Below are 26,425 nucleotides of genomic sequence, written 5' to 3' on the forward strand. Positions count from 1 at the left end.
ATGACTGAGCAAATAACACAGACAGATGGTGACTTCATGTAGATCCGTGTACTAATGATGCCCAAATATGTCCCTGTAATCTCTTTTCTGAGGCCCGAATAAGTATTTCTGGGAAACTTGTACATTTAAGAGACAAGCAAAGGATTTTTTTTCTTCCAGTTTTATCAAGATATTGAAATAAGTTTAGAGACCATTCTAGTAGATTTTAGTGTCATGAATAGATATGTAATATTATACATGGTATATAAACTTAATGTATAGAGACATACATATTCATCCGTTATTCCACTTCACATATAGTAAATTTAGAAACACATTGCTTTTGCTTTCATATTTGTTACTATTATCATACATTGTAATTCTAAATACTACATAAAACCCATATTACCTTATTACTATTTTTGCATCAGACAGTAAGTTATCTTTTGAAGCATTTCAAACTAAGGAAATAATGTCATTTCTATTTACTTCCGTATTTGTAATTTCTTAGTACAGATAAGATTTTAATCTGAAGTCATACTGTTTCTACCCTAAAACATTTCTTAGCATATTTTGTAGTACATTTAAGCATAGGATTCCAAGCTCACAAAAAGCCAGAGAATATAATAATAAAATCTTCTACATGGAAGGAAAAAGAAAATGAAAGAAGAGTTTCAAGAAGGGAGCAGCCGGCTGGTTCAAATGCCATGCTGGTGTCGAAGAGGGTGAGAATGGAAGTATTCTTTCAACTTAGCTAGTGGAAGACCACTGGAAACATGGCAAGAGAAATTTGGATCAAATGCAGATTGAAATAAATTGACAAGTGAGTTAGAAGAGAAGAAATGCAGACTATGAATGTGGAGAAGCTGTAGCAACTTAACTGTTGAAGAAAGGGGGGATAGAGAAATGACTACAGAGGAATCTAGGATCTGAGAAAGGACACATTTTATTGGCTAAGGAAAAGAAGTCAGGGTAGAGAAGGAGCAAAAGTTACAAAAGGGGTGAAGCCACATGGTTAAGCAATATTATGAGCTCTTATCAGGAAAAGAACTACCTCTTCCATTGACTAGGAGTGATGGAGGTGGGTATTATTGTGATATGCTTCTTGTTTTTCTCTTTGAAATAGGAAGATAAGAGGCAAGGTTACTTCCTGCATTTCATAGGGAAAATGGTGAGATTTTGAGGAGAGCTGAGATTTTTAAAAGGATCCGACCAGACTCCACAATCTGTGCTCTAATCTCTCCTGTACCCTGTTCTGAAACACAGATCCAACCATGATTCTCTGGGGCTCCCAGTTTCTTCAGGATAAAATCCTACCCCACAGCATATTCCATAGAGCCCTCCGTGACAGAGCTCCCACCTGCATCTCTAGACCATCAACCCCTTCCACTTATCACCCACTCCTGCTCCAAGTTCTAGAATCATGGTTCTCCAAACACACCACATACCAGAACTGTCAGCCTAGAATACTTTCAACCTTTCTTCTCTGCCTAGAAAGCCTCCATCCACTTTTTAAAATCCAGTTTGAGTTTCTAATTATTCCTTAATATCCCTGACTTTTGCTAACCTATTTCCCTTTGTCCCAATTTTGCCACTTCTTTGTTTCTGCATTTATTTAGTTTTACACTGTCACTCTTAAGTATTTCTGTAAAGTATCTAAAATCCTCTTGGGCAAGCACTTTCATTCAATTATTTACTTGCAGTGACTGTATATTTGTTAAATTTTATTTTGACTGCACTGGATCTCCATTGCTGTGAGTAGGATTTCTTTGGTTGTGGCAAGTGGGAGCCACTCTCTAGTTGAAGTGCACAGGCTTCTCATTGCAGGGTGGGCTCAGTAGTCGTGGGCAAGGGTTTAGTTGCTCAGCAGCAGGTGGGATCTTCCCGGATCAGGGATTGAACCCATATCCCCTGCATTGGCCCAACCACTGGACCACCAGGAAAGCCCCTCATTCAATTACCTAATTAACTATCCAATGAATATGTACTAAGCAAAATGTAATCCCTAATTTCATGAAGCCCACAAGGCAACAGCCAGTCATAAGGCAGTGTGACTTGAGCTGTACCTGAAGACTGACCAAAGACAGGGGAGAGGGGAGAATGCTGAGAAGAATAGCTTCCAGGGCACCTCTGCCTATGAATGCCTCTCTTCCAGTGGAGTTCCATGGGAAGTTCCATGAAGGCTGGGGCAGAGCCTTGTCCAATAGGGTGCACCCACATTGACCATCACACTGCAGTTACTCTGAATGTAGACTGTCCTTGTACCAAAGTCACTCTATAGCTCTTACTTTCAGGAGTTCGCAGACTCCGAATGTAATCCCTTTCAACTGGAAAGATTAATTACTCTTTCTGATGTTTTGTCCCTTCCTACAATACCTGTTCATGGCCCTTGACAGAAAAGAAAGTCCTTTCTGATGCCATCCTGAAAGTCAAGTCATTACACAGGATCTGTTTCTTGCTCTGTTCCCCCTTTTCCCTGAATCCCTGACTCAACTCCCTCATCACAAGGGCCCAGGCAGGGTCCTTTTCTGTGCTCACTGCCATAGATTTGGCCTCTTGTTGTTCTTCACTTCTTTTATCTATACTAACTATTATGTTGTTGTTAAATTGCCTTTTTTGTTGTTGTTCTTGTCTATCATGGTTGTACATAACTTCTTTAAACTAAAAAGAGAGAAAGAAAAGGAAAAAGTGCTCAGTTTAGCATGACTTATGCTTTATGGACTCAGGTTGCTAGAAGAGTCACTGTTGTCTGTTTAATTCGAAATCATGATTTTCCTGTGAACTGTTCTAATCTCGGCTTTACCAGCAGATGGTCTTACACCTAAAATAAGACTAGCTTCACGCCTACTTGTTTTCTGTTTAAATTCTGTGTTATAGGAAGATGAAAGACTGCAGGTTAAAATGTTCACATTTGCTGTGATTCCTTGTTACATAAGTTTCTACACTTGAAAGATGCAGCTGTAAAATATACAACTGCAAAAGCTGTATCACCCAGCCCCACTGCTGCCCATCCATGTGTTGCCAGGCCCTGGCAACGCTGCATAGAGTCTAGTAGACTCAGGCACCCAGCACCTTTGTTAGCAGTCTAGATACCAATTTTTTCTTAAGGTGAAAATCACATTCCTCCAAAACAGTCCTTTCTTTCTGACCATCACCATCCATTTCTGACCATCTTTTCTTTCAGATTGGTGTACAGTCTGCTTTCCTCCTAAGATTAATTTTAAGCAACAAGGGAACTGTTTGTATAGTAAAGTTGCCTTCTTACCAAATAGGAGTGCATTTGGAAGACCAACATATCTGTGAGTGAGGAGGTGCAAGCCCAAGAGTTACGTTAGAGTAGTGAGTAGTAGACAGTCTTAGAGATGGTGAAAGTGAGAACGTTAGTGCTCAGTGGATTCTGACTCTTTGTGACTCCATGGACTGTAGCCCCACCAGGCTCCTCTGTCCATGGAATTCTCCAGGCAAGAATACTGAAGTGGGTGGCCATTCCCTTCTGCAGGGGATCTTCCCAACCCAGGGATTCAACCTGGGTTGTCTGCACTGTAGGCAGATTATTGTCTGAGCCACCAGGGAGAGAAGGTCAAACGCAGAGTTCTTGTTTGGTTTTGCTGATGTGAACATGCAGCTTTGGAGAGGAACTGAATTTCTCAGGACAACAGAAAAAGAGATTGAGAGCTGTCACCTTCTCAGCTCTTCCCCCAGGGCAGCACTTGGACTTTCTTCTAAGTAAATGTTGATCAAATATTTTAATGGCAATATCTGAAGAGGTGCCAAACTATCAGCCTGTTAGAGAAACCAGTGTCTTCGTTCCTTGCTTGGTGCTAACAGGTAGCTCAGAACTCATCACCTCCTAGCTTGTGCTGCTTTTTCTCTAACATATTCCCTTAGATCATTGCCAGCATTCAGACTCATCAGTCATTTCCTTGATACCATGTATCCTATCAAGATCTTCTAGAGTTTTCCCTCTTTGGACTTGGCATTGTGCTTCTGAGAAAAATGTCACTGTAAACTCTCTCTTCCAATATATGCTGAAGAAAACTAGCCATGCCCCATTTTGGGCCCCCTTCCATACCAACCCCCCATTCAGAGAAGGGTCCATTCTCTTTGGACAGGAGGTTGTAAACATATGGAATTCGTTACTAGAAGAGTTTGTTGGTTCTGGCTGTTTCCGCTCCCTAAGCCAGTTCCCTAGCCATGACAAAACATTCCCCACACTCTCATCATGACTCATTTTTATTTTTAAATAACCTCTAGTGTGGAACTTTGTCAAGATTTTTCAAAAGGTTAAAGAAATTATGTCCGCATGCTTTTGACCCCCTTGGAGAATTTTAGTAGATCAAGCACATTCTCTCATTACAGAAATCACTGGCTATGTTTGCTGAAAATCTCATGACTGCCCTGAAACTCATGGATGTGAATTTCTCTAAATCTGTAATGTATGCTCATCATTCAACACTCTATCAGTTCAGTTCAGTCACTCAGTTGTGTCTGACTCTTTGCGACCCCATGGACTGCAGCATACCAGGCATCCCTGTCCTTCACCAACTCCCAGAGCTTGCTCAAACTCATGTCCATTGAGTCGGTAATGCCATCCAACCATCTCATCCTCTGTTATCCCCTTCTCCTCCTGCCTTCAATCTTTCCCAGCATCAGGGTCTTTTCCAATGGAGAAGGAAATGGCAACCCACTCCAGTATCCTTGCCTGGAGAATCTCATGAAAGAGGAGCCTGGCAGGCTATAGTCCATGGGGTCACAAGAGTTGGACACGACTTAGCAACTAAAGAGAAAGAGAGAGTTCTTCACATCAGGTGGCCAGAGTATTGAGTTTCAGCTTCAGCATCAGTCCTTCCGAAGAATATTCAGGACTGATTTCCTTTAGGATGAACTGGTTGGATCTCCTTGTAGTCCAAGGGACTCTCAAGAGTCCTCTCCAGCACCACAGTTCAAAAGCGTCAATTCTTCAGCAGTCAGCTTTCTTTATAGTCCAACTCTCACATCCATACATGACTACTAGAAAAACCATAGCCTTGACTAGACAGACCTTTGTAGGCAAAGTAATGTCTCTGCTTTTTAATATGCTGTCTAGGTTGGTCATAGCTTTTCTTCCAAGGAGCAGACATCTTTTAATTTCATGGCTGAAGTCACCATCTGCAAAGATTTTGGAGCCCAAGAAAATAAAGTCTGCCACTGTTTCCATTGTTTCTCCATCTATTTTCCATGAAGTAATGGGACCAGACGCCATGATCTTTATTTTTTGCTCCACCCTCTGTGAGGGGATATAAAGGCATAAAGATATACAGGCATAGTCTCTGATATTAAACTGCTTGAAATCAAATTAGGCTAAAAGAAGTCACAAAATCATGAATGAGCAACAGTATACATAAGTTGGTGGTGACTAAAATTATAAAAGGAGTTCAGAAAATTAACAAGTGTATTCAGGAGAAGATGGAAAAATCTGTGCAGAGGAGACAGCCCTTGAATTTGGTCTTGAAAGCTAAATAGGATTGAGAGAGACAGGGAGAAGAGGAAAAAAAGGAGCTGCCAGGGGCTTCCAGATGTTTGAGAAATAAAACAACATGAACAAAGACTTCAAGGTAGAAACGTCCGGTGAGAGTGGAGCAGACATGTGAAGGGGTCTGATAAGTTGAGAGAAACCAAATTAACAAAGGCCTGGAACAACCAGCCACAAGAGTTAAAAACTGGTAAGAGAGGTGATAGTTATGGGGGACTATATTTAAGTATGTAGTATTTAAAAGAAAACAAGTTGTTGACTGGTGAGAGATAATTTAATCAAAGGACCATCAAAGCAAACCAAGATTGAGAATGTTAAATTTTGTTTAGATCAGAATAAGTTAAGCACAAATGAAAACAGAAATGCAAGAGCTCAAAAAGGATAAATGGAAGCTGCAAGGGATGGTAATAACAGACATGAAATTCTAAAGGAATTATTCCTGGTACCAAAATCTGTATGTTTCCTAGGGCTATCATAGCAGAGCCCCATGAATGACGTGGCTTGAAATAACAGAAGTGTATTTTCTCAGTGTTCTGGAGGCTAGAGGTCCCAAATCAAGGTGTTGGCAGGGACATGCTCTTTTGAATGGCTGTGAGGAAGAATCCTTTCTCACCTCCTCCAGCTTCTGGTGGTTGCTGGCAATCCTTGATGCCCCTTGTTCTGTAGCCACTAACTCCAGTCTCTGCCTCCATCTTCACACCAGCTTCTTCTCTGTGCAGCTGTGTCTCTGTACATCCCCTTCTCTGTTTATAAAGACAACAGTCATTGTCTTTAGGGTTCACTCTAATCTAGTATAATCTTGCCTTAACTCATATCTGCAAAGCCCTTATTTCCAAATAAGGTCACATTCTGGGATTCTAGGTGGACATGACTTTGGAGGGGACACTGTTCAATCCAGAGGACAGCATAAAATCCAGAAAGCACATGGGGGGGGGTTGGGCTTACAGGACCTCAGGGAAAAGAAGCTGTAGGAAAGGAAAGCTTCTTTCTACCTTCTTAGATTTGAGTCAAAACATTAAACTGGCGTAAGACAGAGTAGCAGACAGAACAACACATATAGATTTCATTTAATATTTTTTCACGTACACAGGAGTCTGCTAAAGGAAAATGAAGACACAAAGAAGCCATTAGGCCCTGAAGCTTACTTAACGATTTACTGTGTTTCGTTTAAATTACCTTCATCTCTTTCAGAGGTACTGATGACTTGGGGCAGAGCACAGTAATAAGGAAATTTCTCATTCCCTCTAACTTCTCTGAAAGCACTGATGCTGCCCAACCCCTTAATTTTTGAGAGTGAGGAGATGGGGACAGAGTCCTTGCCCAAGAACACGCTTTGTTAAAGCAGAGGCCAGACAAAACCCAAGGCCATTCACTTCCCAGACAGTGACCTTCTCTCTCTACGTGATAGGCAGGCTTGATTTGACATCCCTATCTCCCCCAGTAAATCAGGGCCATTTTCTACATCTATTTTCACAACACGTGGGGAACATTCAGGCAGCTGTTGCTGGTATTTTAAGCTTCCCACAGCAGTGGGGGACACCAGGTCTCCCAGTGGTGGTATTGTATAAATTCACTAGAACAGCTGGCTCACCCAACTTTTCCTTGTGATGCTTTTGAATTATGAATCGGCTGGAACACACTGGCCCCGCTGCTGGTGCCTGTTCCTGGGACACAAGTATCAAGCCACGCCAAACAGTTAGGTCATGTTAGATTCCCTCTGTCATCAGCATGTCAAAATCCTTTTCCAGGACACAAATTCCGTTGCCCTGAGAGCTGTCTAATTAAACTTTCAAAAGGATTAATTGCTTATTTGTTGTGTAAGTGCTAAGAACAAATAGAAATCCACATGACATTTTGGTGGAGAACCTAAATTTCTTGCAGCAACCTAAGAGCAGACACTTAGTTCAGCTTTAAGAAGACCCCACTTCTACTGCCTTTGAGCTCAAGTTATTACTTTTGACTTTCCTGATGTTTGTAAGGTTTTACCCATGTGGTTGTTTTTTACATTAACAGACTTAGGTAAAAATATTTTTCCTGTTAATTCAGTAGGAATTAACTGAGTTTTCAAAGGAAAACTATCAACAAAAGAAAAATGTACAGCTAATGCTAAAGTAATTACTAAATATGAATACATATGTGTTTTTTGGAAGGGGGGTATCAAAGTTGCCTTGAAGATAATTAATATTTTTATTACTCAATTCTTTAAAACTTGCTTATTCCAATGTTTCATTCCAATTTATTGGAAATGGGCCTTGTGCCTGGTACATTGTAATCAATCCAATATTTTTGTCATTGTTATTAATATATTTTATTATCATTCCCTGGGTTGCTTCTCCTGCCTTTAACTTGCATAAAAACTTGGATTTCCCGCCCCCTGCCGAGTAATGTTTATAGCAATTCCAGGAGTAAATAACACGGTACTAGTCAACAAGCAGCCTCCCTGTATACTTTTGTTTCATGAATAGGGCATTTCGTGAGCAGGACACTCATTTATTCAACAGCTATTTTTAAAATTTGCCATTGTAAAATTTTTAAAATTTTTTAATATGTACAAGGTAAGACGATCCAACACAGTATACAATTTCCCCATTTTTAGCTCACTTTCTTTTGAAGGACACCATGTATCTAAAGAACCTCTTTCAAAGGCACATGGTAACGTTGGTTTAGTTAATTTATGAACTAACTGTCACACATGTTTGGCCTTAAAGATCTCTCTCAGGGAAAAGTGCAGTAACAGTGTTTGTGGTTTCATGTGGGCTCCAGGAGTCTAATCTCTGCTATACAACAAAAAATTAGTTCTGTGATTTTAGGGAAATCATTTCACCCTCATGGGCATCAATTTCCCGGTCGTGAAAAGATGGTTTTTGAATAGCTTGGTAGTTTTTAATAATTTTAGTGAACCATATTCCTAAGTAGATCTAATGATATGATATTATTAGCCCCTCAATAGAAACACGAACATACCAACTCATAGTTAATATTCCATTTCAAAAGCTCCTGGCCCTCCTTGAAGCTCACCTGTGACCTGCGGAGGTCCATGGACCTCAGGTAAAGTATCCCTGGGTTAGAACAGGGTCTCTGCTTCACTGTTTTGAAATTCTCAACCACACCGCCAACACACTGTCCACCACCCAAGATTAACAGGACTGAAGTCTCTTCCTAGATAACCGTCACTCCACACCTCCAGATGGCTCTTCTTCCACTACTTTCTCTAATGGCAGTTACTGCTCCCAAATGTGCTGATAGGAATAAATGATATCAGGGAAAACACTTGCAATCAAAACCCTTGTGCAGATCTTGAGTAATCACTTTTAACTCCATGGAAACTATAGGAAAGCCCTCTAGGTACCTCAGCCTCCTGGTGATTACCTCCTGTGTCATGTACCTGGGCCTCCAATCATGAGTCCCAGCTATTTCCACCGGAAGAAGCAGGTGACATGTCTTCCTATATGAAAGCAACATCCAAGGGGAAAGTGAAAATCTTGCAGGCTACTGAGTATGTCAAAATAGGAAAGAAGGGTCATAGATAAAGAAGAGAAGCTGTCCAAGAGTGCAGAACAAAGTATATTCATATTTTAAAATGATGCTGTTACAGAAAATACCTGTATCGTGGACCAGGACAACAGACCTCAGTCAGAGTTCAGAATAATCCAACCTCTCACACACCACACATGCTCTCTATCTTACACACACACACACACACACACACACACACACACACACACGCACGCATGCACGTGCACACAATTCCTGAGCTCAAACCAAAGCCCTGGAATAAAGAAAATGGCATAGACAAAATTCTAAAATGATCCCCTATGACATTTGCCCTTGTATACTTTCTTCCTCTTGAGTGTGGGCAGAATCTGAATATACTATAATATAACACCATGATTATGTTAACATTAATATGGCCAAAGGGATTTTGCAGGTGTGATTAAGTTCCTAAATCAGTTGACCTTAAGAGAGGCAGATTATGCAGGTGGGCCTGACCTTATCACTAATCCCTTTAAATCTGTGTTTATAGACCAGAGAGAAATTTGAAGTGGGCCAGAAGGATTCAACATGCCACTGTAGATGGAGGGGGCCATGTGGCAGGGAAGGTGGGTGGCCTCAAGAAGCTGAAAACAGCCCTCAGCTGACCATAAGAAAAACTGTGGTGACCTGAGTGCTACAACTGCAAGAAACTGAATTCTGCCAATGACAAGAATGGGCTTGGAAACAAAGTTTTCCTGGATCTCTGGGTGAGAACTCAGTCCAGAAAATAAGTTGAATTCAGCCTTGTGATACCCTGAGCAGAGGACCCAGTCATGCTGTGGAGGAATGCTGACCTACAAAACTGAGTGAATGAATGGGTATATTATTTTAAGCTGCTAAACTTGTTATTATTTATTACACAGCAACAGAAAAATAATGCAGGAGAGAAAGTGTAAAGATGTCTGTCTGGATTCTTGATGGCCAAGCACATGGAAAAGAATATTTCTTCTTCCCATCAAAGAGCCCAATGCTTACACCTTCAGGCTGTGCTCAATTTGCCTTAACAGTCAAGGTTATATTATGGTTTCAACAAATACTTATTGAGCTTCAGGTGATACTTTAGGATCTGTGTACAGTTCAGCTCAGTCACTCAGTCGTGTCTGACTCTTTGTGACCTCACGGACTGCAGCACGCCAGGCCTCCCTGTCCATCACCAACTCCTGGAGTTTATACAAACTCATGTCCATTGAGTCAGTGATGCCATCCAACCATCTCATCCTCTGTCATCCCCTTCTCTTCCTACCTTCAATCTTTCCCAGCATCAGGGTCTTTTCAAATGAGTCAGTTCTTCACATCAGGTGGCCAAAGGATTGGAGTTTCAGCTTCAGCATCAGTCCTTCCAATGAATACTCAGGACTGATTTCCTTTAAAATGATAAGAGTAAAATTATTAGGACTTGATTTTTAAATATCTTAAGCCATATTTTAAGACTAAGCCATTAGAGAAGTAAAAGTAAAGCATTTCAAATGACACCACTAACACATTAGTAGTGTCATCTCATACATCGGCCTACATTTTAATACACGCCTCATATGTAGTTAAATTTATAGCAATTTCTATAATCTATTGACAGTGTATGCATTTGATAACTTTCATCTGATAACATCCAGCGTCTCACACACAATATCATTGTGACTGTTAAAGTGGTTCTCTATGACATCAATTGAACTTACATTGAATTTTATAGTGAATTTTGAGGTGGTATGGGGATAAATATATTCATTTATTCACTGAATACTTATTGAGCATCTACTGGATATCAGCTACTCTCCTCAGCCCTAGATATAGATGTAACTTAGGAGCTTATAGTCTATGGAGACCCAAAATTCAATAAACAATTTTACATTTATCACTATATATATATATGTTCATATATATGACCAATTTCTTTCATATATATGAATCTTTTCTCCTTTAAGATGAAACTCTATGCCCTCTGCAGTAGTTTGTATTAATATTAAAAATTTAAGTCCTAATAGTTTGTGATGCAAGAGCATCACAAATTACATTTAAAGACAGTGACCAACCTCAAGAAACAAGAAAAAAGTCAAATAAATAACCTAACTCTACACCTAAAGCAACTAGAAAAGGAAGAAATGAAGAACCCCAGGGTTAGTAGAAGGAAAGAAATCTTAAAAATTAGAGCAGAAATAAATGCAAAAGAAACAAAAGAGACCATAGCAAAAATCAACAAAACCAAAAGCTGGTTCCTTGAAAGGATAAATAAAATTGACAAACCATTAGCCAGACTCATCAAAAAACAAAGGGAGAAAAATCAAATCAACAAAATTAGAAACAAAAATGGAGAGATCACAACAGACAACACAGAAATACAAAGGATCATAAGAGACTACTATCAACAATTATATGCCAATAAAATGGACAACGTGGAAGAAATGGACAAATTCTTAGAAAAGTACAACTTTCCAAAACTCGACCAGGAAGAAATAGAAAATCTTAACAGACCCATCACAAGCATGGAAATTGAAACTGTAATCAAAAATCTTCCAGCAAACAAAAGCCCCGGTCCAGACGGCTTCACAGCTGAATTCTACCAAAAATTTAGAGAAGAGCTGACACCTATCCTGCTCAAACTCTTCCAAAAAATTGCAGAGGAAGGTAAACTTCCAAACTCATTCTATGAGGCCACCATCACCCTAATACCAAAACCTGACAAAGATCCCACAAAAAAAGAAAACTACAGGCCAATATCACTGATGAACATAGATGCAAAAATCCTTAACAAAATTCTAGCAATCAGAATCCAACAACACATTAAAAAGATCATACACCATGATCAAGTGGGCTTTATCCCAGGGATGCAAGGATTCTCCAATATCCGCAAATCAATCAATGTAATACACCACATTAACAAATTGAAAAATAAAAACCATATGATTATCTCAATAGATGCAGAGAAAGCCTTTGACAAAATTCAACATCCATTTATGATAAAAACTCTCCAGAAAGCAGGAATAGAAGGAACATACCTCAACATAATAAAAGCTATATATGACAAACCCACAGCAAACATTATCCTCAATGGTGAAAAATTGAAAGCATTTCCTCTAAAGTCAGGAACAAGACAAGGGTGCCCACTTTCACCATTACTATTCAACATAGTTTGGAAGTTTTGGCCACAGCAATCAGAGCAGAAAAAGAAATAAAAGGAATCCAAATTGGAAAAGAAGAAGTAAAACTCTCACTATTTGCAGATGACATGATCCTCTACATAGAAAACCCTAAAGATTCCACCAGAAAATTACTAGAAATAATCAATGACTATAGTAAAGTTGCAGGATATAAAATCAACACACAGAAATCCCTTGCGTTCCTATACACTAATAATGAGAAAACAGAGAGAGAAATTAAGGAAACAATTCCATTCACCATTGCAACGGAAAGAATAAAATACTTAGGAATATATCTACCTAAAGAAACTAAAGACCTATATATAGAAAACTATAAAACACTGGTGAAAGAAATCAAAGAGGACACTAATAGATGGAGAAATATACCATGTTCATGGATTGGAAGAATCAATATAGTGAAAATGAATATACTACCCAAAGCAATTTATAGATTCAACGCAATCCCTATCAAGCTACCAACAGTATTCTTCACAGAGCTAGAACAAATAATTTCACAATTTGTATGGAAAAACAAAAAACCTCGAATAACCAAAGCGATCTTGAGAAAGAAGAATGGAACTGGAGGAATCCACCTACCTGACTTCAGGCTCTACTACAAAGCCACAGTTATCAAGACAGTATGGTACTGGCACAAAGACAGAAATATAGATCAATGGAATAAAATAGAAAGCCCAGAGATAAATCCACGCACATATGGACACCTTATCTTTGACAAAGGAGGCAAGAATATACAATGGATTAAAGACAATCTCTTTAACAAGTGGTGCTGGGAAATCTGGTCAACCACTTGTAAAAGAATGAAACTAGACCACTTTCTAACACCATACACAAAAATAAATTCAAAATGGATTAAAGATCTAAATGTAAGACCAGAAACTATAAAACTCCTAGAGGAGAACATAGGCAAAACACTCTCTGACATCCATCACAGCAGGATCCTCTATGACCCACCTCCCAGAATATTGGAAACAAAAGCAAAAATAAACAAATGGGACCTAATTAACCTTAAAAGCTTCTGCACATCAAAGGAAACTATTAGCAAGGTGAAAAGACAGCATTCAGAATGGGAGAAAATAATAGCAAATGAAGCAACTGACAAACAACTAATCTCAAAAATATACAAGCAACTCCTACAGCTCAACTCCAGAAAAATAAATGACCCAATCAAAAAATGGGCCAAAGAACTAAATACACATTTCTCCAAAGAAGACATACAGATGGCTAACAAACACATGAAAAGATGCTCAACATCACTCATTATCAGAGAAATGCAAATCAAAACCACTATGAGGTACCATTTCACACCAGTCAGAATGGCTGCGATCCAAAAGTCTACAAATAATAAATGCTGGAGAGGGTGTGGAGAAAAGGGAACCCTCTTACACTGTTGGTGGGAATGCAAACTAGTACAGCCACTATGGAGAACAGTGTGGAGATTCCTTAAAAAACTGGAAATAGAACTGCCTTATGATCCAGCAATCCCACTGCTGGGCATACACACTGAGGAAACCAGAAGGGAAAGAGACACGTGTACCCCAATGTTCATCGCAGCACTGTGTATAATAGCCAGGACATGGAAGCAACCTAGATGTCCATCAGCAGATGAATGGATAAGAAAGCAGTGGTACATATACACAATGGAGTATTACTCAGCCATTAAAAAGAATACATTTGAATCAGTTCTAATGAGATGGATGAAACTGGAGCCCATTATACAGAGTGAAGTAAGCCAGAAGGAAAAACATAAATACAGTATACTAACGCATATATATGGAATTTAGAAAGATGGTAACAATAACCTGGTGTACGAGACAGCAAAAGAGACACTGATGTATAGAACAGTCTTATGGACTCTGTGGGAGAGGGAGAGGGTGGGAAGATTTGGGAGAGTGACATTGAAACATGTAGAATATCATGTAAGAAACGAGTTGCCAGTCCAGGTTCGATGCGCGATACTGGATGCTTGGGGCTGGTGCACTGGGACGACCCAGAGGGATGGTGTGGGGAGGGAGGAGGGAGGAGGGTTCAGGATGGGGAACACATGTATGCCTGTGGCGGATTCATTTTGATATTTAGCAAAACTAATACAATTATGTAAAGTTTAAAAATAAAATAAAATTAAAAAAAAAAAAATAAAGACAGTGACCAAAGTTTGAAGTGACTCGAGTATCTGTTACTTGAGCCTCGACACTCTAATCATACTGGCAGGCCTGTGGGGCTCATCAGGGCACCACTGGTACCACAGGATCTCAGCAAATCAGCTGTCTGTGTTCAGACCACTAGCTGACTTCCCCTCCAGGTCTGCTGACTGGCCACTGGAAGAAGATTTGTATCATGTGGGAGAAAACTAAGACTATCTGCCAATGAAATGCACAGGCAGCTCTGGGGGCTAGGGAATAAGGCTCCAGGTATGGCACAGCAGCATCAGAGACCCAGTCTGCTGCTGCTGCTAAGTTGCTTCAGTCATGTCTGACTCTGTGGGACCCCATAGACGGCAGCCCACCAGGCTCCCCCGTCCCTAGGATTCTCCAGGCAAGAACACTGGAGTGGGTTGCCATTTCCTTCTTCAAAGCTTGAAAGTGAGAAGTGAAAGGGAAGTCGCTCAGTCGTGTCTGACTCTTCTCGACCCCATGGACTGCAGCCCACCAGGCTCCTCCATCCATGGGATTTTCCAGGCAAGAGTACTGGAGTGGGGTGCCATTGCCTTCTCCAGAGTCCCAGCCTAGGAAGGCCTTTCTAAGCAGGTGCTGGGAGCCAGACTGCAGACCACCAAAGCTCCAGGCCTAGCAGATGACTTCTGGGAGACATGGACAGCCTATTTGAGACCACCACCAGCTGGGACCCTCTGCTGCTTGATATGCATGCTGTTTCTATTTACTGGATGTCTTCTTGGTTTAAAAAAAAAAGTTATTTTCTTGTTTCAAGTCAGGAGAGTTGAGATTACTGCAATCCCATAAAGAGGAGAAGTGAATGTCCTTTGCCTAGAGGGTGGGGGATGAGATATTGCTAGATCCTTGGCAATTTAGGGTGTCAGGGGAAGAGGCCTATAGTCTGAAATCTTCAGGGGAGATAAATTTTTGTGTGGAGGTCAGAAAAGAGGCATGAGATAGTTTTTTGTTTTGTTTTGTTTTGTTTTTACCAAAAAAGATCAATATGACTGTGACACAGAGAATGTAATTTGGGGGATTTGCCAAAACTCAGTTCTCAGTAATCACCAACGTACTGAGTGACCAATTTGCCAATTTTCAGTTCGTCAAAAGTTCAATTAACTTTCTCCAAATATTATAGCTAACCATTTCCCATAAATGGTTGTGACAGCCTTAAAGGATGTGTCTCACCATTTAGTTAGTTTTGGTTGAGGCAACTTGAAATTCACCAGCAATGCTCATCCCCCAGATCATAAATCCAAAGAAGCTAAAGTACAGAAGCTTTGGCTGGTCCCTGGAAATGAAGTAAAATTACTTCAGTGAGATTAGACTAACTGGAAACTAATAGAAAATGGTGTTTATATAGGATTCTAAATTGTTTTAACTTTTTTCCTGATCTCCTCCTATGTGTTACCAATGGAATTTATCATTCTTTTCAGTAACCCCCTCATCTGAATCCCCTTATAATGGGCTTGTTCCCTTAAGAGGCTGAAATGCTAAAAACACCAGCTACTAAATTCCCTTGCTGCCCTGCCACCGACATGATTTGCTATAAAATGCATAAAATTATCTAATCATAACTTTTTTTTTAAATCCTTAAATATTTTTATCAAAGAGTTTGGAATGTTCCTCCCCTGATCCTCTCATGTCTGCCCCCCACAGCCCCCCCACCAAGTGCAATAAACAGCTGCTTCTGTCCACACTCTGCACCATGTTCTAAATGACTGGATTGATTAGTCATAAATGTGAAATAGAAACATTTTCATTCTTTTTAAAATTCATTTAAATTCAATGAAAACAATGACGTGAAAAGCAGTTAACTAAAGCATGCAGTGTTTAGTTTAAAAATCTCATTCAATGAACCACCAGGGAAGTCCATCCAATATGAACTGCCACAAAATTTATACTTAAAAAAAAATCTGGGGGGAATGTTAATAATTTGGATATTTTTAAGATTTTGGTTTTCTAGTTAAGTTTGTTTCTAGTGAATCAGTTTTTGGCAACTTGACCTAGAACTGAGCAAGGGTCAGAGATGGCAGGTGCGGCAGTGTGAAGGAAGCCGGTCAGGAACCCTTTCCCAGTCATGCTCAGGAATCTGGACTCGATCCTGGGACCCTAGGTCCAGAGCATCTGGGAATTCTTGAAGGAAACTGACTTGTCCTGATTGCATTTTAGAAGATCTGGATACAGCCAGATAACCTTAACAGTGGTTACATGGAGCAGCGGACATAAGAAATATCGGGAAGATGATAAATCCTTTTATTTTTTTTTTGTTTATTTGACTTCTTTACTTAAATAGTAATCATGCATTGATTAGAGGAGAGAAAGAGGTAAAAAAGGAAAAGAACCTCTCACATTTTCCTTGGGTTTTTTTTTTTTTATATTGAAGTGACAATTGCTAGATGGCTATCTTTTAATACTTTTTTTACCCACATTGTTGCTCTGTCTTCAGTAATGAAAGCTAAAACTAAAATTCCAGTCAGAAAGATAGCTGGCTTTTCACATGATTCTTCCAGTAATTTTGAATATTGCACTCAGCAACTGAAATAAACCCTTCTGGTATTCATCAGATGACCACTTAATAATTCACTCTCTGTGCTAGATTCTGGTTAACTACCTCATCTGTGTATCTCAAAACGTGTTTCTTTAGCCCACCAGCAGCAGTTTCACCTGAAATGCTTATTAAAAATGCAAATTCTGGGACCCAAGCCGCCCAATTAAATCTGCGTCTCTGGGGTCAGAGCTGCAGGGTCTGCACGTAAATGAGCTCCCTCTGTGACTCCTAACCACGGTGATGTTGGGGAACCACTGCCTGATTTAGTGCTTCCCTGTTCAGTTGGGCTGGAATCACCCAGGGAATTCATTGGCAATACAGCCCTGGGTAACTCCCCAAGAATCTGATTGCATACGTCTCTCCTGGGCTGGGCTCAGTCTTTGAAGTTCTCAGGTAAATCCAGCGGGATCAACGGCATCACCTTGCACACTTGATAGCCCTCGTGTGGGTGCTCTAAAGGAAATGATGGCACTTTTCACAGAGCCCCTCTTCTCTCTGGACACATGGTTGAGTGAACCTAAGAGTATCTTACCCTTTGGCATTCACGGTACAGGAAGGCTTGCTGTGACTCCATAGAAAGTTTTGGCCTGAATTTCAACTGAAGCTTTCAGTGTATGTGATAAACATTGGTGGTTGCAGTAGAGAAGCTACAGTAAGTTCTAGACTTTGCCAAGATCCTGATGGCATTTCCCCCTTTACATAGATAACCTGAAATGCATTTTAATATCCTTAAAGACTGCAACCTAAATGTAATCTTCACATGACCAAAATAATAATAAAAATTATATATATATATATACATATACATATATATATATATCCCTTTTTGCAGAAGTAAGTTACAACTAGTAAAGAACTGAAATATAGTTTTTCTGATGGGGAGAAGGTCCTAATGGTATTTCAGAGATAGAAGCCATCATTTTCATAGCATTAAAGTGGAATTTCAGGCAAATTACTATTGCCTGGCATGAAAAATGGATGAAATCCTGGATGACAGATGAGAGCAGAAGCTTGAGAGGGACTGTAAACCATCAAGAGCTTGATAGCAGCTGAAGATAATTAATTCTGTTAGAAACTAATAAATAAAGATAACAATATGTTGCATTATGCTTAGCATGTCTGGTACCTCAAAACCGAGAATCAGAAAAAAAATGAAGTATGAGTCAGCAGTCCTAGGTGGAAAAGTCACCCCCAAAGGCGACTCTGAATTGCTTTTTTCATGAAATCAAGTGCTGCATTAGACCTAATCACTGGCCTTCAGCTCACAACTATGCGGTCATCGCTGGCGGGGAAAGGTGGATTATCAGCTTTCAGTTGGTTAAGAGTCAGGTGGCACCGACACAGTGAAGTGGGTCAATATTTGGACAGTCGATTTTCTCTCTCTCCCTCAGTCTTCAAATGTTAAAGGGCTGGGAAGAGGGCTGAAGACTACTGAAGGTGAAGGACAGCACAAAAGACCAAGAGCACCAACGTGAGTCCCTTTTATTAACTTGTCTCAAGGAGACCAGATTTTTGTTATTACAATCATGATTTCAGGATTGGCCAGGCAAACTAAAATGTACCTAGTGCACCTTCTTTCCTTTTCAAACATAAAAACAGATGATCAGTAAGAGTGAAAATCCCGGTAAATGAATATGGTACTTATTTCTTAAATATGGATTCTATTGGAGCTATTGCACTCAGTACTTTAAGGGTTCCTTTGAGATCTCATCTTTGTATAAAAATTCAACTAAGTCTTTTTTTCCCAAAAATGTGCTGTATTCCTTTAAATTATGATCTCTTTTAATGAAAAAAAATGTTGCCATATCATATAAACAAGTGTAGATATTAAAATTATTTGAAAAACTCCTAAACCCTATAAAATTCTCATGGCCACTTTCTTTGTGCCAGGCTCTAGGTCCATAATCTGGTGTAAAGGAACTGACAGCCCAGTGAAGGAGAATAGACACCTGAACAAATGGTTAACAAATAACTCAAATAAAATGTGTTCAGATATACGTACATAAATAATGTGAAAAGAATTGGAAGTAAAATGTCTTGAAAGAATAGAAATCAATACGATTTGGGAGATTTAGTGCCCACATTTTTATAAAAATAAAGTGAAGTCGCTCAGTCATGTCTGACTCTTTGCGACCCCATGGATTGTAGCCCACCAGGTTCCTCTGTCCATGGGATTTTCCAGGCAAGAGTACTGGAGTGGGTTGCCATTTCCTTCTCCAGGAGATCTTCCCGACCCAGGGATTGAATCCGGGTCTCCCTGGATTGTAGGTAGGCGCTTTACCATCTGAGCCACCAGGGAATTTTTATAGAATGGCGTTAATAAATCACCTTCATTGCATTTATCCAGGTCGAGAGAACAAAAGAGATGGTGAAAAACAGGAGAGATAAAAACTGGGGGAAATTTTCATTCAAAGACTGTCATTTCTAGATTGGATTGTGAAAAAGAAAATATTTCATGGTAGAAAAAAAAAAATATATATATATATAAACAGCAGAGTGCCTAATATGGGTCTGCAGGAATGATGCTGGCTGCTGGAGATACAGAGCCAATAAGCTTGGTCCTGAGTCTCTCAGTCTTGAGGAAGAAAAAACAGGCAAATTGCAATGGTAACATTGTATAAATATTATAATACCTAAAGCACAGATGGCTGTGTTTTGGTTGTTTTGTTTCTTTTTCTTGAATCTGTATTGGCTAGAGGAGAGAAATCTCCTTGGAGAATACCAAGAAAAATACAACCATAATTAGGAGCAGAAGCCCAAATTCTGGAAATAGGAAGCAGAAGAGAATATACATTCTTTCGCCTGCTCTGTGTTGGTACAGATCTGGCAGGTGTGAATTTGCATATAAGTAACCACTTCAGGTAGACACAGGTCAGCACCTGCATTCACAAACACAGGTGGTTGGGCAGTATTTGTGAAAATTTAGCTACTAAATTACAGTCTCTTGTTCCTACCCTGTGTTAATCTGTCTGATTCTCTATGCTCCTTATAGAGAACTGGCAATTTAAAACCATTCAAGGGGCAAAGAAACCCAAATACAGTTAATTCCCTGCTCTAATCATGAGCTTGTTTTAATACAAATTCCTGGGACCATCTCATATATATTGAATTAAATCCACAGGGTGTGGGGCTTGCGGGATCTGTTTGTATGGCTCCCCCCTCCACCCAGGGTTTATGCTAGATGTTTATAAACTTCACTTTGATTATACAAACACAAACAAAATCAGTTGTTTTGGTCTGACAGTGAGATAATGAATGACTCGGCCATGTTTTATTTAATAATTAAATTATATTTTTAAGTTACAAAATTAATATGGCCACTCATTCTCATTATATAAATTTAAACATGGAATTACATAGAGCAAAAAGTGCCAAGCTCCCCTTCATCCCCTCCCCATGACACTCCCCACGTTACTTAACAGTTAGATACAGACTCTTCCAAAGCTGTCTATATGGCTTCTGTAAGTATGATACAGTTAAGTTTTACTTCGTTTTCATTTTAAAGAAATGGCAACTTTTTTCACTTACCCTGTAGACATTTTCCAAGTTAGAATTTATAAATACATTTCATTCTTTTCATCAGTTCTTTGATATTCGTGTATAGATACAACATTATTTGCTTAATTTTTTCTAGCAGCTGTACATTTAGCTGTACATTTAGGTTATCCTACATCCTTTTTTTGCTACCAACATAAAGTATTTCAGTGAAACATCTTTATGAATGCCTCTTGGTGCAAATGTGCAAGAATTTCTTAAGGATAATCACCGTCTAGAATTTCTGAGTCAAAGGTATATTCATTTTAAACATTATTTGCCTTCAGATACTACCACCTGATCAAAATGAGTTATCCTTTTTCTTTAACCAGTCTGATGGGTGGGAATTACTTCATCATTTTAATCTGCATTTCTCTAATCATTACTAGACTGAGATTCTTCTGAGAAGAATGGGGATCACCTGTGTTATTTCTGTAGCTTGCCTGCTCATGTTCTTTCCACATATGTCTGCTTTTTCTTGTTGATTTATGGGCCATTTTAAATAGTCTGGGTGATAATTCTACTTGAGAAATAATGATAAAAGTAAAAAGGAAGTCAATCATAGAATTAATATGATTGGGGCTATAAATAAGAAATCAATACTGTAAATAATATCTTACATGGTAAATTATCTCTTCTTTTTATGATGCCTATTGTTGTTTTCTGTTTATATCCAGTCACATCTGATCATCATCATCTCTATGATTTTAGATGCACTTACTGTCTGTCTTGCTTCTGGACGTGCATGAGGGCAGCGGGTGGGGAGTTGCTGGGGTGAAGGAGGGGGAGCACAGTACAAAGTGATCAGGGATTTTAGCTTCAGCGACTTGAAAGTCAGTAACTAACTGACATACAGGATTGAGGAAAAGAAGCATCTTTGAGAAGGAAGAGAATGGTTGGGTTCTGTGTGGGGCATGTCGAGTTTTAGATTTCAACAGAGTATCTTGCTTATGTCCAGTAGAAAGTGGGGAAAACACCCGCCACTCACCTCTTTGTTGGTGTTTGCAGCCCAACGGTCCGGTTTTGCTGTGTGAGTCCACTTTCTTTGCTTATAGGAGATGGAAGCCTGGAATTCAAATGACTAGATCTTTGCTGGGTGAACTCACTCTGAGTTCTTCTTTTGTTGAAATATAATATTGCATACTTTTTAAAAATAGCCTCTTTGGGGAAAAAATTATTCCCAAGGTATTTGCAAAGGCTACTGCTTGTCTGTCCTAATGTTCACAATTTCCAAATAACTGGTGAAGAGCTAGCACTAATGTTGCAGCATCTACCCAGTCTTCCTGCTTCAGGACTGTTTACCTTTTATGAATGTTGACAGTTTATAGCTGCTGATAGGGTATATTATCAACATCTGTGATTGACTTACCACCTTGATACTTGGACAAGCTTCCACATAGACTTGCAGATTTTACACCGAGACATTGCAGCTCAGAAAGAGTGAGTGTCTTGCCCAACATCACACAGCTGGTGAGTGAAACTGTCAGGAGTAAACCAAAATCTACCTGGAGGAGACTGGTGGTCAAAGAGGGAGTGGTCATCATACAGAATAGTGTTTAAGCCTAGAGCTCAGGAGAGGGGTCTGGGCTGGAAATAGAGACCTGGGAAACACTGTGCACTGAAGTTCTAGAGTTGATTGAACACAGGACCGGCTTCATGAACGTGCAACTTACACAGTTGCCAAAGGCCCATGCTTAAACCCATACTCTACCTGAACCATCTTGAAATGTATAATCGTTGTTTAGAAAAGGACCCTGAATTTTCATTTTGCAGTAGACCTCAAAATTTATGTAGCCCATCCAGGGAAAACATGACTTCTCCTGGGGCTGTGAATAAACTAAGGACAAAGGAAGTGGGAGAATCCAGGCAAACTCCACCTGGGAGTATTGGGAGAGGTCAACTTGGCCATGAAGAGGAGTGTGGAGTAGTAATGAGAAAAGTAGGAAGAAAACCGGAGGGAAGGGATGTGATGGAGGGTGAGGGGTGAGTTCCAAGAGAGAAGAGTAGGTCTGTAGTGATGCCAGCTGTCAGGAGGTCAGGTAACTGAGAACCAAATGAAATCTTTATCTTTTGAGGAGTCAGAAAGTGGGAAACGGTGCTGTCTGAGACCAGATGCACCTCTGTGATAAAGTGGTCAAGGAATAGAGCTGGTGTGTGTATACTATTCGTGGCAGAATTTTGGTCAATACAGAAAGGGGAGCAGTTTGGAGGAGATTCAGGGCCATGGACAACAATTATATAATGAGAGAAATGAGAAAATGCTGAGCCTGGGCAAAGAAGAGAAAGAAGGCCATTAAGTAGAAGGAAAGGAATTTATGATACAAGGCAATTTAGTATTGTCCTTAGTTTGGATGAGTGGTAGTGAAGCAAATTATTGAACTAACCGTCAGCAATACCCAGAAGACCACCTCCTACGTGCAGTCTGCAGCCCTCACACCTTTTGTACTTCCTCAGGATCTGTCCCACCCTTACCTCCAGTGGCCACAATGTGGCCCCTATCTCTCCCACAGTTCCAGGCTGCAGTTTATCCAGCTTCTCCCACCAGTCCATGCTGATCTCCTGTCCCTCCTGGCCCCGGTTCAGGAAGCTTGTTAAGTCAGTGCCTCCAGTGTCCCACTCAGTTTAGTAGGTTAGAAGTGAAAAGATGCTCAGCTGGTCATAGCACAGTTGGAATCACAACTATGACCTTCAGTCTTAGTGGAGCGAGAGAAGTCTAGGTTTCTATATGCAATTCTGTATGTGAACATATGTGTGTATATACACAATGCCATGAGCGGCTTATTTGAAATAGATTTCCCACAGGGGTAATGAAAACGGGAAGCTTCGTCAAAGTAAGGACGACATAAGTAGCACATGCTGCCAAAAGCATTAAACTGAATGAGAGAGTTAGGCTCCTGGCATGAGGCCACCCTGCTTAGCCTCCAGCGCTGCCGCAGTCCTGCTGGTTCATCAGCCATCCCCTCAGGACAGCTGCTATCTGGTCACTGAATGCATTTCTGTTTGGCACATGTGCTCACGTGGTTGAATACTCGAAGTGTGTTGTTCTGCAAAGCAGACACAGAGGATCATATTTCTAGGACTTGACCAAAGACATAGCTGACTAGACATGATTTTTTTTTAGAAACTTTATCTTATACTAGTCACAGTATTTAACCCAACAGATTTTTCATTCACATAATTTTACCCCCCTCCCCACAAAAAAAGGATGTTGAAGATGTTTAAGATGTTCAGAGTGGTATACCACTTTGGAAAAGAGTTTGTCATTTGCTTTAAAAAACTAAATATGCACCTACCATACTAACCCATCCTCAGTTCCTCACACACATGTTAACCCAAGGAAAACGATAGTACATGTCCATACAAAGGCTTGTATAAAATGTTTCTTTATGATAGAACACTTCCAAAAGAAATCCCAATGTCCATCAACAGGTGAACAGATAAACAAATTGTGGTACATCCTTATATTGGAATACTACTCAGCAGTAAAAACGGATGAGAAAATGACGTAGCAAAACATTGATGAATCTCAAGATAATTGTGCTGAATGAAAGAAGCCAGATAAAAGAGCTGCTGTTGTTTAGTCGTTGAGTCGTGTCTGAGTCTTTTGCAACCACATGGACTGCAGCCCACCAGGCTCCTCTGTCCACGGGATTTACCAGGCAAGAATACTGGAGTGGGTTACCATTCTCTTCTCCAAGAGATCCTCCCAACCCAGGAATCAAACCTGAGTCTCCTGCATTGGCAGGTGCCTTCGTTATCACTGAGCCACCAGGGAAGTCCCAAAGAATACCCATTGTATTATCCCATTATTAGGACTTTTGGCCTCGGTTAATAGTTTGGGTTTTTTTTCTTCTTCTTCTTGATTTAGTGTGAGAATTCCAGTACTCTGAGGGTAAAAATAATTGGAAAGCAATTTGAACATTATGTTGAGGGAGACTATGGAGCAGATACTAGTGGACAGAAATTAGAATGTGGATAGAGAAGTTCACCTTGGAAAGAAGGAAAAAACTTATTTTAGGAAAGCAAGACCAAAGGAATAGGGGAAGAGATGGGGGAGAGAAAGGAAGTTGGAGCACCATTTCCCAAATGATTCTGAGTTGTTAGTGGGTAGTCGAGATCAAGAGAGGGCATAGGATGGAGCATGTGAGAATGGAGAATTTGGGAACAGTCGCACAGAAAGTCTATAGGGAATTGACAAGAGGTGAGGGAACAAAACAAGCTTGGTGGCACCTGAAGTCAACTAGGATGAATTTTTGTGGAACCCACCCAGCATGGTTTTGTGAAATTTTTGAAAATACTAGCGACATTCAATTAGAGGTACAGTCAGCCTTTCTTACTTTTTTTTATGGTGAAAATTTTATATGTAGAATTAGTCAGCTGGACTCCTTTAGATGATCCCAATTTTGTGGGCAGCATGCAAAGCGTCACAGTCACCAGTGGAACGTCAGGCTTTTGCTCGCCATCAGGCCTGATCAGGATGTTGACCTTGGCCATGTCGGGGTCATAGGGCTTCCTCACAGCCTGTCTGACCAGGGCCGGCTGGCCTCACGTCCAGTGACCATGGGGATGCTGTCCTCGATCTTCATGGCTGACTCGGTGGTCAGGCAGAACCCGACAACAGTGTAGCGGTCAAGCGTGTTTCTGCGGGGAGTGTTCTTCCAAGGTAGTTTGGGTGGCCTTTGGGGCAGCGGTATCTCGGGCTGCCGTGGGGGGATGGCGTGTGGCTCTTCGTTTTCTTGTTCCCACAGACACCTTTCAGTGCTGCCTCCTTGGTCTTTGCAGCCTTTTCTTTTGCTACAACTTTGGAGGGGCGGGGGTGTCACAGTCAGACTCCTTCCTTGCTTTCACTGCTGTCCTCATAAAAACGTTCAGCCGTTATTTTAAAAGTTAAAAAAAAAAAAAAAAAAAAAAAAAAACAGAAAAACTGTGCTCTCATCTAAAAACCAAGCTTGCTTGAAGTCTGTTCTCAAATAAATAAGCCATTACATTGAAAATAATTGAGTTGCACTGTTTAAACTGTTTCCATCTTTTCAGAGACCTTCAGTAAGTGTATTGTATCTCTCATACATGAATTTTATGTAGTAACTGAGTATTTTTACAGTTAACTGTAAATACAGCTATTTTAATCATCTTTGCTAACGTTTACTGCCTATTTACAGTATGGCAGGCACTGTTTAAGGCACTTTAAGTACATTACTCTGTTTAATGCTCATAACAACATACTGTCATCCTTTACAAATGAGAAACCTCAAGCATATAAAAGGTAAATATTCAATAAAGACAAAGCTAGGATTAAGAAAGCTGGTTCCAGAGCCCAGTGTCTAACCTTGGCAGCATAGCACCTCTCATGCCGTGTCACAATTATACCAAACAAGCAGGAGTCGTGGGATAGAATCAGGAAACACCTTTCTTTGTGTCTCCCACAGCCCTTTAACATTTATTCTAGTTCTTTGCTCATCCTTGAATGAAATTTACAGCCATCTCATCCCTTGTTGTGGAGGAGAAAATGGTAACCCACTCCAGTATTCTTGCCTAGGAAAATCCCACAGACAGAGGAACCTTGTGGGCTACAGCCCTTGAGGTCACAAAAGAGTGGGACTCAACTGAGCAACTGAGATCCAACCAGTCCATTCTAAAGATCAGTCCTGGGTGTTCTTTGGAAGGAATGATGCTAAAGCTGAAACTCCAGTACTTTGGCCACCTCATGCAAAGAGTGGACTCATTGGAAAAGACCCTGATGCTGGGAGGGATTGGGGGCAGGAGGAGAAGGGGACAACAGAGGATGAGATGGCTGGATGGCATCACCTACTCGATGGACGTGAGTCTGAGTGAACTCTGGGAGTTGGTGATGGACAGGGAGGCCTGGCGTGCTGCAGTTCATGGGGTCACAAAGAGTCGGACACGGCTGAGCGACTGAACTGAACTGAACTGAACTGAGCAACTGAGCACACATCCCCTGTAGAGTTGTTCTGAATAGCATAAGGTCCTATGATTAGTAACATCCACCACTAGT

The 26,425-nt window shown here is 40.3% G+C and overlaps 1 protein-coding gene and 1 long non-coding RNA gene across 2 annotated transcripts in view; one reads left to right on the forward strand and one right to left on the reverse strand.

The window, feature by feature from the left end:
- The window catches only part of PIK3R1 (phosphoinositide-3-kinase regulatory subunit 1), a 455,332-nt gene that overhangs the window by 248,769 nt on the left and 180,138 nt on the right, over positions 1-26,425 (forward strand). The window lies entirely within an intron of this gene.
- Positions 1,590-21,534, reverse strand: LOC147350477 (uncharacterized). Its single transcript, XR_015148945.1, has 3 exons — positions 21,401-21,534; positions 10,269-10,389; positions 1,590-6,234 (listed from the first exon to the last, which is right to left on the reverse strand). It is a non-coding gene; the product is annotated as an uncharacterized LOC147350477 (long non-coding RNA).

Source organism: Bos grunniens, chromosome 20 (assembly GCF_055505025.1).
Source record: "Bos grunniens cultivar Pamir isolate PY7600 chromosome 20, Bosgru_T2T1.0, whole genome shotgun sequence".
In the NCBI taxonomy this organism is placed as follows: Eukaryota; Metazoa; Chordata; class Mammalia; order Artiodactyla; family Bovidae; genus Bos; species Bos grunniens.